The sequence below is a fragment of the Adiantum capillus-veneris genome, chromosome 5 (assembly GCF_014529385.1).
Source record: "Adiantum capillus-veneris isolate H3 chromosome 5, ASM1452938v2, whole genome shotgun sequence".
Classification (NCBI taxonomy): Eukaryota; Viridiplantae; Streptophyta; class Polypodiopsida; order Polypodiales; family Pteridaceae; genus Adiantum; species Adiantum capillus-veneris.
In genome coordinates, this window is record NC_140935.1 from 80,963,632 (window position 1) to 80,978,044 (window position 14,413).

The 14,413-nt window shown below is 40.1% G+C and overlaps 2 pseudogenes; one reads left to right on the forward strand and one right to left on the reverse strand.

The window, feature by feature from the left end:
- Positions 1-4,348: 4,348 nt before the first annotated feature.
- Positions 4,349-5,557, reverse strand: LOC147457590 (uncharacterized; annotated as a pseudogene).
- Positions 5,558-8,813: 3,256 nt separating this feature from the next.
- On the forward strand, positions 8,814-9,201 carry LOC147457591 (large ribosomal subunit protein eL32z pseudogene; annotated as a pseudogene).
- The last annotated feature ends 5,212 nt before the right edge of the window (positions 9,202-14,413 follow it).

Below are 14,413 nucleotides of genomic sequence, written 5' to 3' on the forward strand. Positions count from 1 at the left end.
AACAACTCTCCACAACCTATATACAAAGATTGACGTTATTTTAGGTCTCCATGTTATATAAGGAGTGCTTATTATATTTGTGGTGAATAGAAACATACACACCTGCCACGTGCTCTAGAGGAGAAACAGTCTCTCCTCCCTCTTCATCCATAATAATTCTCCATGCTGAAAGTAGTTTTCGGGTAGCATTGATGGTATCCAAAGTCCAACCATGAGTACGTGTGTAGTTGTAGAAGATATGAGATACGTCAACCAAAATCATTCCCACATCTCTCAATGTCTGGAACATTATTTAAAATGTGTGGGCATTGAATAAACTTTTGATGCTCTTCTGCAATAAAATTTCCGTGGTGTCCAGTAGTAGCATGCAACGGCCATCGTCCACTTTTGCGAAGTGTTCGGGGAATTGCAGCAGTAACTTCATATATTGCATGAGTGATGGATGTTTTCATGCCATTGCTAGCCTTTAAAAATAACTATTTAGTATACTTCTTGAAAATGTTCAGTGCAAGAATGTGCATCACATCATACACAAGATCCAAACTAATATCAAAGCCATAGAGATGGTACAACCTCCAGAGTGGTGATTCTCTTGTTAGCCGTGCATTGGATAGAGTACCGTTATACTCCTCCTTTGTTTGTTTTTGTCTTGAAAGTCTTATAGCTTCAAAAATCTCTGTTGCAATCCTCTTTTCTGGTGGGTAGCGAGCAATATATTTATTCTTTGTGTATACGTACTTTGGAATGCATACCCCTTGAGTGATTTGCTTCATGGGAGGATTATCCCGTCTACACCCATTCTTGCCCCCATCCTTCAAACATCCTAGTTTACAATGGGCTGGGTGATCGCCTGTCCATGACATGAGAATTGCCCTTAGAATGCAAGAACGATATGCTATGTCCAAAGAGTTTTCAAATATGGCCGTTGGTGGATAGTTAAAATTGATGGAGAACCCATCAACAAAAGCCGACTCAAGTTCACATATTAAAGGCTCTAAAAGGTATGGAAGAATATTTCCATGTTTCTTTTCTAACTTCAATAAGATGAGTGGCAAAAATAGCACTGGCAAAGGTCCAATAATTGAGTTTTTGCCACCGTTGAGGACCACCACTTCAACAACCCCACTATCTTTTGGCTTGGTTGAAGCCATTTGAAAGCGATCCCAATGGCACATTAGTGCAAAATTTCGAGGATCCCCCTAAAAAAACATGAAAGTTATGGGCATGATAAACATTGCTAAGATGAAGCCTATTCAAATTGATTGCAATATTGTCTCACCTTGACCATTCTTCTTGGCACTTTGATATTTGTTGCACAATGTGAGCATAAGAACTCATATTCCTTGGTAATCTCATTCCAATTGTTGTTTAGCTCCGGACTACGCAAGGTGGTTGGAAAAGTCCGATAATACATGGCACAAAAACTATTGGGGCACTTAACTGGAATCTCCCACTCTTTCTGTGGGTTCCAAAAGTCTTTGCACATTCTTATTTTTTCCCCATCCCAGTAATCGTTGATAACATTGGTAGAGTTTGAACTGTCCGCTTGCCAATTACTTCTTGCCCGCCACATTGTAAGAAAATCATGACAAAACTCCTCGCACTGACATAGAAGACGCAATTGCTCGATAAACGAGATGTACTCAAATCGCACCATGTTTTTTCTCTCCTTGCTGCAGACATCACAACGTCCATAGCATGTATCACAATTTCTCTTGTGCTTATTCCTTGAAGAGGACGGAGAACATGTACATGGTAAAACATTCCCCACGTATATATCCTCTGCATCCGGGGGGAAAAGAGTGGGCTTGTGTTGTTTTTCATCCTTGCCTATACAAAGTCGCCACTGTGCAGTTTTTAAAAGCCCCTTCTCTTTATATCGAGCAAACACCTGCGTAATAGTTTGTGGTAAGGTGTTCTCTACTCCTGGAAAGTCTTTATCCATGAAAATTTCTAAGAGTGACCTATTCTGCCTTTTTTTCATAGACCGTTTTCCCTTTTCCTTTCTATTTGGGGAGAATATCATTATCAATATTACATCTTGTGCAAGCAAAGGTGAATGAAAACTATCCAGATTGGATTGTAGGGTGAACACCCAGCTCTCAAGCTCACCCCGCAAAAGGGAACCTCTCTCTGAGGATGAACATGCCAATACTTGATCGCTATCCTCAACACATGGCCATTAGTCCTACATCACATAAACATACACAATTTTCTCACTTTGCTTGGTAGGTTGATTAAAAAAATGGAAACAAAATGTATTCAACCACTCTTCAAATATACAAATTGAAATTCAATCGAAAAAGGTTGTGTCCATCAATCACAATTCAAAGATACATACTCACATACAAAATGAATGAGAAAAAAACAATCATATTTGTCTTATAAAGTCAATGAAGTTGATGTCTCATGCCATCTAAACCTCTAACAGATCGCCTATCTCAAAGAGGCAATGTTCATGGCACCTCTCATCAATCTCAATACTCACGCAATACCGGTCTAAGACCTCACACACTTTGGCCATATTTTCGACCCCAGCAAAACAATCTATTATGATTTCCCCTTCTTGAGTGCAGAGCGAAACTAGGAAACCACAAAAGTTTGTGTGTCTCTCAGCTGCACCACGCAAGGCATTTCCTTCTTCATCTAGTGTCAGGTTTAGCTTCCCTATTGGTAGCTCCACAAATGTATCAGACTTGTTGTCGAAAGATCCCTTCATGACTTTTAGTAATGCTTGCTTCCAATTTAATTCATGTGTACAATCTAAATGGGCAAAGAATGTAATCACTAAAGTGGAAACCTGCAAGGTAGCATTAAGAGAGTAAATTATTAGAGCTTAGCCTATAAAAACTCTACAACCATAATCCTCAAGTGGTTTTGACTTACCTCTTCTACTTTCCCACGAACGATCCTTTTGCATTGGGTTGTAGTTTCCAAGAACATACTATGTACATACTGAAGTTTGGATTGCCCCATCACACGTGACACAATCTCAAATTGGTGCTCAATACCACTAGTAGTAACAAAGAAACCATCATGGCTCAAGAACTCTGCTGCAATGGTAACTGACGCCTTTAGCTTTTCTGAATCCCATTCATTCCAAGCTGGCAGTTCATCCTCCTCTTCAAATGGGTACAAGCCAGATGGAAGATCTGCCCATACAAGAGAGACAAGTGCATCCTCATAGAATCCACCTTGGGCTTGAAGTTTCTCTATAAACCATCGTATCATTACTGCATCTGAGTCTTCGGGGCCATTAAATGTATCAATTGCAAAATGCAATATATCAGCATGTACAGGGAGATGAAATGGCACAAAAGCCTCCGGTGCATCCTCATCTTCATTTTCCCTTTGTGTTCGCGTAGTGTTGCCCTTCAGCTTTTTTTGTGGTGGTGTTTTCTTTGTTTTTCTATGCTTTCCTTCCAAGTTATTACCTCTTTTCTTCTCATTGGTACCCTTACCCTTACGATCCGGACTTTGCACTACCTCTTTAAGAGTACCCTTACCACCTCTGATACCTAGCTTGCCAGGAGACTTTATTGTATCCTTTCCACTCTTGTCAATCTTGTCGTGAGGGCTCCTTGTGTCCTTTCCACTTCTCCTTTCCCTTGTGTTTGTCACTGTGTCTTTCTTTGGAGTGCCGTGAGGGCTCCTTATATCCTTGCCAGTACCACTACCACTTTCCTTTGCATTTGTTGTTGTATCTTTCTTTGAAGTGCTCATTGCAACTACTATTGGCTTGCACATAAGGCCTGTTTCCAAACCATGCAAAAAAAACATAAGTAGTGACTACTAACCTCATCTAATATATTTTATTGAAATGCATTGAACTCACGTGTATGTATTTCTGTCTCCTCGGCTGGATATTCACCTTCCAAATACTCTAAGAATCATGGCACGTCATAGAGATCCTTAGGAAGAGTCCTATTTGCATCGAGCCATGAATGTGGGTACAATGATTTAACTCCCAGAGATGAAACAACCTTCCACTCTTCAACCTTGGCGGAATTCCTTGGATTTGACTGTTTCTCAATAATTCCGCGAACCACCTATAGAAAGACTTGGATCACCAATCAAAGTTGGAAAAAAGCCATTGATACATACATTATCTAGATCTAAAAATAAAACAAAGAGATTACCTATAGGCAAACCGTCTTGCGGTTTGCTCTAGGAAAGGCATGTTCTCTCTTTGGATCCCCGGTGTAAGCTTTGGAAGATGCTTAAATGAATAGCGAAGATGGACCTTTTGACACTTATAAAAAAAATCTCTTATTATTGAACTCCACGAGATGTATGAAACCTCGTCAGCCTCTCTTATTAAATCAATTTCTCTCTCCACTACGCACTCCTAGTAAGAGTAGCATGCAATATATGAGCGCCAGTCTTTGTCGCCCCCTTCAAAACCCCATGCTCTTCCAATATCCTTGTTTAGAATGCGATCTAAAACAAAAACTTTTCTGCACTTGAAAAGTCAATACAAATCAGTGATATGCATGCCAAAGGAACATATTAAACAAAAATACTTGAGACTACCTTTCTGGAGGAAGCGGTGTTCGGGTCACTGTAAGCAGTTTGTCCAAAGTTACATTGTGATCGCTCTCCCAATCTAGATCGTAAATCTTATTAACCCACTCCTCCCCAAGGGCTGGGTTTGCCACTGCCACAAGCTTGAATCCTTTCTTCCCTTTGAAATGTTGTTCCACCTCGCGGATGGTTTGCTTGTACAATGCTTTATACGCTGGGTCATCTTTGGGGACAACCACCTCTTCTAACCTATTTGAGAGCTCCAATTTGAATTCACTCTACATCAAAGTTGAGCATGTAAGGTTGAGCATAACATGAACTAAAAGAAACAAACAAAGAAGGTTATGAATGTCCATGCAGAGTAGATAAGCTGCATGAGGAGGCCAAGTGGTATAGTCCACCAAATCCAGGGATGCCCCCTCTTGTCTTCAGAAAATTCTGCCTCTATCTCCTGTAGTGCCTCTTCATCAAAATATTTCTTCTAGCTATTTTCATTTCCAAGGGCAAGCCTTCTTATCAAGTGGATCTCGCTTGCAAGCGTCCTCTTGATATGTGTTTGTGTCAAACTAGCAAAAAAATTCCATACATATTAGGGTTTTATGATATGATTTGCCTCTATAACTCAAAATACATCCCAAGGTACCTTTCTCACCTATTAAGACAATCCAACGCACACAGCATAGAGCATTCTTCATCTTTCGAGAAGGCAGTGATTGTACACTTAACACGCACAAACTTTGAGGCATCATCATGGCAAGCTTCACAAGATTAATTCACCACATTAATAAATTATAGTAAATAGACACATACATATTGAGGTAAAAAATAATTTCTCATCTGAATTGACTTCTCTTGTCCAAGCCTTCAAACGATGGTTTCCATCCCATACCACCAGCTTTCGACCAACAAGATGTGCCCATGATTGAGATGCAAGCAACTCTCGATCAAACTGGCGATTCACCTCCCCCCAAAAGGACTCATCCCATTGTTTTTCTTCCTGCTCGCTTACTCGAATTATGTCTCCATTGGCCATTTTTTCCGAGACAATAAAATCTGCGAGAGTTGGCATGTAACCATGATGCCTAAACTTATGTGCCAAGTCATCAATATTGTTTCCCCTTGTGAGACGGACAGCTTCGTGACCATGAAGTCGGCACAAGGGAACCCAAGGAAGTGGTTCCTCACGTTGAATTACCTCGTGCTTGGCCATCCAATTCTCCAAGAACTTTGTGTCGAGCTCAACCCATATCTGCCCGTCGCCTTGACAACTAGCTGGGAAGATTGCAACCCCTCTTGGGTCGCACCTCTCACAACCTTGACTAGATCAGTTTCGACACCTTGCGAGCCCTCTTCCACGACCTTTTAGGAACTTTGAACGTATTCAGTCAAGATATTCAACAACAAGAATTTAACATAAAGTACTTACAGCTCTCCCAAATTCATTTTTAGCGTCTCTTTTTGTACCCGGATATGGTATTGATTTACAAGTTTGAGTCGGTTTAGTCTCATAGGTCATTTTGGCCACTTGAAGAAGATAATATATCATTTCATCTCTCTCTCTCTCTCTCTCTCTCTCTCTCTCTCTCTCTTTCTATCTCCCATTGTATGAGTGATCACACAAATCCCACAAAATACTAGCTAGTAGCACTCCCAAATTCATTTTTTAGCATCTCTTTTTGTCCTGAGACATTGTATTAGATTCACAAGTTTGTGTCCGTTTGGTCTCATAGGTCATTTTGGCCACTTGAAGATGCTATATATCATTTCATCTCTCTCTCTCTCTCTCTCTCTCTCTCTCTCTCTCTCTCTCTCTCTCTCTCTCTCTCTCTCTCTCTCTCTTTCTATCTCCCATTGTAGTACTCCCAAATTCAATTTTTAGCTTCTCTTTTTGTACCCAGACATCGTATATCACAAGATGCTATATATCATTTCATCTCTCTCTCTCTCTCTCTCTCTCTCTCTCTCTCTCTCTCTCTCTCTCTCTCTCTCTCTCTCTTTCTATCTCCCATTGTATTACTCCCAAATTCAATTTTTAGCTTCTCTTTTTGTACCCAGACATCGTATATCACAAGATGCTATATATCATTTCATCTCTCTCTCTCTCTCTCTCTCTCTCTCTCTCTCTCTCTCTCTCTCTCTCTCTCTCTCTCTCTCTCTCTCTCTCTCTCTCTCTCTCTCTCTCTCTCTCTCTCTTTCTATCTCCCATTGTAGTACTCCCAAATTCAATTTTTAGCTTCTCTTTTTGTACCCAAACATCGTATTTTGGCAACTTGAAGACGTTAATATATCATTTCATGTCACCAGAGTTCAACCCGAACGTCGGGTAGATCTTTAAGCTCTCTTGGGATAGTTTCCCACGACGTTAACTACTACTTCTTCTTCTTCTTCTTCTTCTCTCTCTCTCTCTCTCTCTCTCTCTCTCTCTCTCTCTCTCTCTCTCTCTCTCTCTCTCTCTCTCTCTCTCTCTCTCTCTCTCTCTCTCTCTCTCTCTCTCTCTCTCTCTCTCTCCGCTTACCAGGCTTAGGGTGGGTCGACAAACTTGCCTCTATGCGCAGGAGAAGAAGAGCACCGGAGGAGTTCGCGCACCTTTCTTTGCCGGACTCGCACACGCTGATTTTAAAATGCCACGCTGAATATTGCTTGTGACACGCTATAGCAGCCCGAGTAGTTTTAAGTTATTGAGTTTTTAGCAGCCCGGGTAGTTTTTAAGTTATTGAGTTTTTAGCAGCCCGGGTAGTTTTAAGTTATAGCAGCCCGGGTAGTTTTAAGTTATTGAGTTTTTAAAACTCTTCAAAAGCTCAAAAGCAGCGAGCTCCAGTAGCCCCGTTTTTAAACCTCTTCAAAAACAAAGCATTAACGCCCGACGCTACTGCTAAAGAAAGAAAATCTCCTTGTGGCAGGTCCCCCCACTCCCCTCGTGTGTGATGATCACACGGACGTGTAGCGGGCTCTCCCAAAAATATCTCACTCTGAGCTGGCCTTGGCGAACTGCAGCTCCAAGCTGGTATTCTCACGAGCGCAACGTCATCCTGCAGTGGCCATTGACCTTGCAGCGGCGCAGTGGCCATCGATCACGGGTACGTCACAAGCTGCGCCATGCTCGTTTTTTATCAACATGTTGACGTTAGCTGGCTGCACACAATGAAATGAAATGAAATGTTATAGTAACGTCTTCAAAAGGCCATAGTGACCTATGTGTGTGTGTGTGTGTGTGTGTGTGTGTGTGTGTGTGAGAGAGAGAGAGAGAGAGAGAGAGAGAGAGAGAGAGAGAGAGAGAGAGAGAGAGAGAGAGAGAGAGAGAGAGAGAGAGAGAGAGAGAGAGAGAGAGAGAGAGAGAGAGAGAGAGAGAGAGAAATAAAATGAAATGATATATTAACATCTTCAATAGGTGCACGAGAGAGAGAGAGAGAGAGAGAGAGAGAGAGAGAGAGAGAGAGAGAGAGAGAGAGAGAGAGAGAGAGAGAGAGAGAGAGAGAGAGAGAGAGAGAGAGAGAGAGAGAGAGAGAGAGAGAGAGATAGATAGATAGATAGATTTTATTATCGTCCTCGGAGGTCAAATATGACATATGGGACCAAAGTTACATGTGATGTAGTATGTGTATGGCTGATGAGTGACTCTCGATGCTCCGAAATTGTAGTGATGAGAGTCGCAATGGAGAGCCCACACTTTGGCTGGGAGAGGAAAGTGTGTAGGTCTAAGTTATGGCTGAAAATGTGAGAGAAGCAAGTTCGGATGTGATCAAAAGCTGAGCACTCTAGTAGTGTGTGGTACTCAGACTCTTGAACTTGCAGTGAGCATAATGTGCACAATCAATTTGACTCTTCTCCATTGCCCCAACGCCAATGTATTACGGCTTGGGAGAAATCCGGTGGGTCACGCTTCATACATTACACCACCTATATTGCCCCCAACTACAAAACCATGTTCTTCGCTGAGAGAGGAAACCGTACTCACACTTACATCGAGAGAGAGAGAGAGAGAGAGAGAGAGAGAGAGAGAGAGAGAGAGAGAGAGAGAGAGAGAGAGAGAGAGAGAGAGAGAGAGAGAGAGAGAGAGAGAGAGAGAGAGAGAGAGAAATGAAATGAAAGTATATATTAACATCTTCAATAGGCGAGAGAGAGAGAGAGAGAGAGAGAGAGAGAGAGAGAGAGAGAGAGAGAGAGAGAGAGAGAGAGAGAGAGAGAGAGAGAGAGAGAGAGAGAGAGAGAGAGAGAGAGAGAGAGAGAGAGAGAGAGAGAGAGAGAGGAGGTCTGAGAGGTGGGAGGCGACAACGCTAATAGCGGGAGCCATGGTGACCCCCCTCGTCAAGCCCAGGATTGTGAAGAAGTGTGTAAAGAAGTTCAAGCACGCCCAGAGTGATCGCAAGATCTGTGTCAAGCCAAGCTGGCGTAGACCAAAGGGTATTGATTCACATGTCAGGAGGAAATTCAAAGGGTGCATTTTGATGCCTAACATTGGGTATGGCTCAAACAAGAAGACAAGGCATGTGCTACCCAATGGTTTCACGAAGTTTTTGATGGACCTTCTTATGATGCACAACATGAAGTTTTGTGCTGAGATTGCTCACAATGTTTCCACTTTGAAGCGGAAATCAATTGTGGAGCGAGCCTCTCAGCTCAACATTGCAGTTACCAATGGTTCTGCCAGGCTTCGTAGTCAGGAGGATGAGTAGGTGCTGCTCGGTCCTAATGATCACAACATTAAGGATGAGATAGTTTAAGAAACTTTGGAATTGTAATTTCGTATTTGTGACAGCCATGCTCTGTTGTACTGGTTTTGGAATATTCAATATCAATGATCATCTTCTTGAAAGAGAGAGAGAGAGAGAGAGAGAGAGAGAGAGAGAGAGAGAGAGAGAGAGAGAGAGAGAGAGAGAGAGAGAGAGAGAGAGAGAGAGAGAGAGAAATGAAATGAAGTGATATATTAACATCTTCAATAGGCCATATGAGTGGACTTCTACCCTAATGCGCCATTACCTTCGAAAGGCCAAAATGACCTATGAGACCAATCCACTACAAACTAGTGAAAGAGAGAAACAATACTAGAGATTTAAAGGGTGCATATCAAGAGCCTAACGGGTTCATATACAAAAGGGCAGAGTTTACCTTAAACAATAGATAGTGGCCCAAATTCTTCCCTAAATAGATTACGGTGTTATGAATCAAGGCCTTTGCCTTCACCTTTTGCTATAGAGAGAGAGAGAGAGAGAGAGAGAGAGAGAGAGAGAGAGAGAGAGAGAGAGAGAGAGAGAGAGAGAGAGAGATAGAGAGATGAAAATGAAATGAAATGTTATATTAACGTCTTCAAAAGCCCAAAGTGACCTATGAGACCATAGCGTTACAATGTGGTGGATCCGATACAAAGTCAAAGTAACAAAATGAGAGAGAGAGAGAAATGAAATGAAATGTTATATTAACGTCTTCAAAAGGCCATAATGACCTATGAGACCTGAAAGTTACAAAGTGGTGTGTGTGTGTGTGTGTGTGTGTGAGAGAGAGAGAGAGAGAGAGAGAGAGAGAGAGAGAGAGAGAGAGAGAGAGAGAGAGAGAGAGAGAGAGAGAGAGAGAGAGAGAGAGAGAGAGAGAGAGAGAGAGATGCCATAGTTATTTCAATTGTGCTTAATTTGTAATTTTCTCTTACAGATCTCATGCTCTTTCATCAAAACATGGAGAAGGAGTGCTTAGAAGGCATCACTCGCTGGAATGCAAGGGAAGTTACTCAATTTGTTAATGGCTACTTAGGTTCGGATCGATACACACGCACCATACTCAAGAGTAACACAAACGGAAGCAGTCTTTTATATATGTATGTGCCTTTATGGGAAGCTTTGGGAGTGGACATACCCGGACACCAAGTTGCATTGTATAGTTGGGCACAAGAGAAATTGTCGACCTCGAAGATTTCCTTATCGCAAGAGAAGCATGGCCATGATAATGTCAAGGTGTCCTCTTCAATATTAAATTTGCAGGATCAATAGGCTCTTATCCAAAGCAAGCCACCAACCAAGCAACAAGTGCCTCTCTCTCATCCTCCCCCACCAATTTTGATCCCAAAGAATGCTCAAGAGAAGTCCTTTCTTAGAAATAATTATAGTTGGGAACACAGCAGATATAACAAAAATTTAGAGAATATCCGAAAATGGGTTGAGAATGGTCTGGGTATATTCACTATAGAAAAGTTCATAAATGATGACCTAAGTAAAGACAAGGAGATGAGAGAACACATCGAAGACTTTATACGGCGCAAAAGGAAGACATTGATATCTTTTGGAGGCACTGGGGACAAAGATGGTGAGTACATGTCAGAGAAAGTGATCTTTCAAAAGCTAAATCAGCAGAGATGCTATTTGCAATTAAAAGCTATGTCATTCTCTAGTGAAAAGAGCAGGGGGTATCGTTCTCTAATCATTGATTTGGAGGACAAAGAAAATCAAACTCAAGATAGCTTAGATAGTATGGAAGCACCAAGAAGACTTGTGGATAATCAAAAGGGATACCAACGGAGTGTGAGCCCTCCTAAAAGTGTCACAACCATGGATGATAAGTGTTATGTTCCTGCAGGATCTCACGAGCTGGTCTCCATCATGGGCTCATCTCAAATCCTCTCACATGAGAACATCAGTTGTAGATATGGCTTGTTTCCTCAAGGTGTGCAACAACAATATGTCTTTATTCCTTTCTTAGATGGAGATACCAAGGAGATTTCCATTGGTACAATCTTTTCAAAGTCTTGCGATGGAAATACCTATGCAAAGTGGAAGGTGCAAATAGAATCTATCAACCAATATGCACATGGATGTTATATCCCTGGAAGCGTTATGCCGGTGTCAAGTTTGCATGTTGTAAGTATCTCTTTTGAATGTGATATCCAATGTACAATTGTTTCAAAAAATGAGAGCTTTAAACTGACAAAAAATGCCTTGTGTTTAGGGACAAGTCATAGAAGTTCCTATTGTGTATTTAAAAATGATTGAAAGTAAATCCTCCTTGGAATTACCTGTAAGTATCACCTTTTCTTTGGATTTGAATTTCAATTAAGTTCTCTTTTTTGGGACTATTAATAAGGTAGTTTCAGCCTTCCAAGGAGAACAACCCTTCCTTCTCTTCACAACAACGCTCAAGTGTGCACTCAACCACCGGCGAAGGTGCGAAGGAGTGCTATGAAGCACCAATAGAGGTACTCGGTTCTTCCCAGTTTTATTTTAATTTTGCTTACATATACCTAAGTTCCTAAAGACCACATTTTTACATTTCAAGGCTAGTAACACTCCAAACGGGTCATCCACATACATGCAATCGAGCAGCATATCTCCTGAGTATAAGTTGGGACATCCACAAAAAACTAAGGAGGTCAATGTGTAGCCTTTATTTTGTTTATACTTTGATTTTAATTTAGCAATCTTGTTCCCTCTACAATTTTTTTTTTCCACTCCCCTAGGTTACAGTGCTACCTATCAATGGATCTTTCACAAAATTCCAATTACCATCCTCTTGTGGCAAGGATGATTCTTGGCATGACAACGTTATTGACCAGGTTTTCTTAGTAGAGTTGTAAGGTTCTGCACATTGAGATTTTGTAGCAAATTTTAAAGTATTCAAGAAATTGTTTGGAATATTTATCTACTTTGTATATTTGTGTTTATAGAATTTTGGGAATGACTCTCCTCTAACTGCAAATTTACCTATTGAGTTGGATCATTGAAACGAAGAAGTAAGAGAGGTAAATTGTGATCTTTTCCACAAAACGAATCACATGCGATTCCTCAAATTGGCTATGTTTAATGATGTTGGTGTGTAGTCAACATGGAAGATGTTTGATATGGTGGAAACAAGTGAAGATCACCATGGCATTTCAATCATCAAGAATTTTGTAAGGATTTCTTTGTATTATTGATTACGTCATGGGTTGAGACCTACTTTTTTGCTTATAGATGATAGTTAACATAGGTGTTTAACCATGCATTGGTAGACCTTGATGACAAAGGTGATATGGAGATATCTGGAGGGGTAAACTTCTTTGGTTTTTCCTCTTATTGAGCTAAATCTTGTGACTTGCATGTTAATATCAATTTTATTTTAGAATGATGATGCTACACCACCCATTAACATATCAAAAAAGAAGCCAAAGGTCATGTGCTTAAATGAGCTCGTGGTAAGTGTCTTAAACTCAAAGTGTGAAGAATTTCTTTTATCTATTAATGGTGTTTGTATGATACCTATATGTTCGCTTATAGTGTGGAAACAAAGATAAAGGAAATATACCCTCAAAGAAAAAGGTTAGAGACTGGTGATTTGATGTCATTAAAGGACGTCTCCCTTGAAAGGGATCAAGAAAATCTTGTTTTTGCAGGCTTTGAAGGATCTCACAAACAAGAAATCATCTAGCAATGCCGCCGTCATTTTAAGGGTCTGCTCATTGTCAACTCTTTGGTAGAGACTTTAAATCTCTATTTTGTAATGATTTTGAGATGGAATGGTCTTTGCAGCATGAAGCAAGAGAAAATGGAAAAGCTAAAAGAGTTTCCAAAGTTCCTGCTAGATACAAAGAGAACACCTCTACCCTGGTACAAGCCCTTTTCTTGGTATATTGATCTAATCAAGCATTTTGAGGGTCGTAAATTTTTTTATTTATGCAGGGTTTGCAACTCAAAAAAGAGGAATTTGAATCCTTCTCATAACAAAGTCACATTATCACCTCATGTATTGCTACTAACATCTTTGGTCTTGTAAATGAGCACGTTGCATTACAAATTCAATGGATTTTTTATGAAGGTCCTTACATGAGTGTGACATACCTTTTGCAGAATAAGGCACTTAAGAAGACAACAAAAGAAGCGATAGCTTTGAAACTGATGGGAGAGCACAACATAGACCTCATGTATAGGCGACTAGCTGACTTTTTAAAAGAGTTGCAACGGACTACACCGAAGGAATCATTTGATTTAAAGAAAGAATGCCAAGATTCAGAGGCATTGGATGTTTTAGTGTCTTGGGCCATTGGGCAAAACAAGATTAAGCTCAAAGACACTAATGCTAAGGATATGGGTCAGGATGAAGTTGAACTTGTTTAAATCAAGTTCACTATGGAACCTTGGTTATATATGTTGTCTCTATTTTGACAAAATTTTTGGCTAGTTTGGCATGTAATACGCAAGAGTATATCCGAATTATAAAGCTATAAAAGATTTTGTGGGACAAGTTATAATTGATATTATTTGAAAGCATTATTGATCTTGTTGCGGTCTTGAATGTTTTGATGTATGTTAATTGATTGGCCACTATTAGCATTTTTCATACTATAGAACTATCCATAAAAGATGTTTGATTTGAGGTTATCTCCATAATTTGGATATTGTTATGCGTACAAGATAGAGATTCCTTTCAATATACGATAAATTTATAGCTATGAAACTACAGTAGAGGTGTTGAATGTTTCTAACATGTACACTTTTTAAGTGTGAATAATATCGCTACAAAAAGATTATATGTGAGAATAAGATCCTTTTGTCATTGTGAAGTGAAAATGATTTACCCTATTCAAATTTTTTCAATGACAGTTACAATTAATGTCTCTCTTTTGCATAGATAATCAGGGAAAGGTTCCAATGTATTAATTTTTTCCACTAGTTTTCTACCTATCCAATGTATTAATTAGCTTGTAAAAAATTACAACTTAAGAATGAAAATTTTTCGATGTCAAAAGTGGAAATAATTTACACTCAAGATTGATAATTCTCTCGGTTAAGAGTGGAAATATTTATCATTACAAGATGTATGAGTGAAAAATATTTTCATCAGAACTAAAAAATGTAGAATGAAAATTTTTTGAGGTGCTAATTTTTACCTACTTTGCAATACAATCTTTAAGAGCCTCGATCGGAAAAAATTC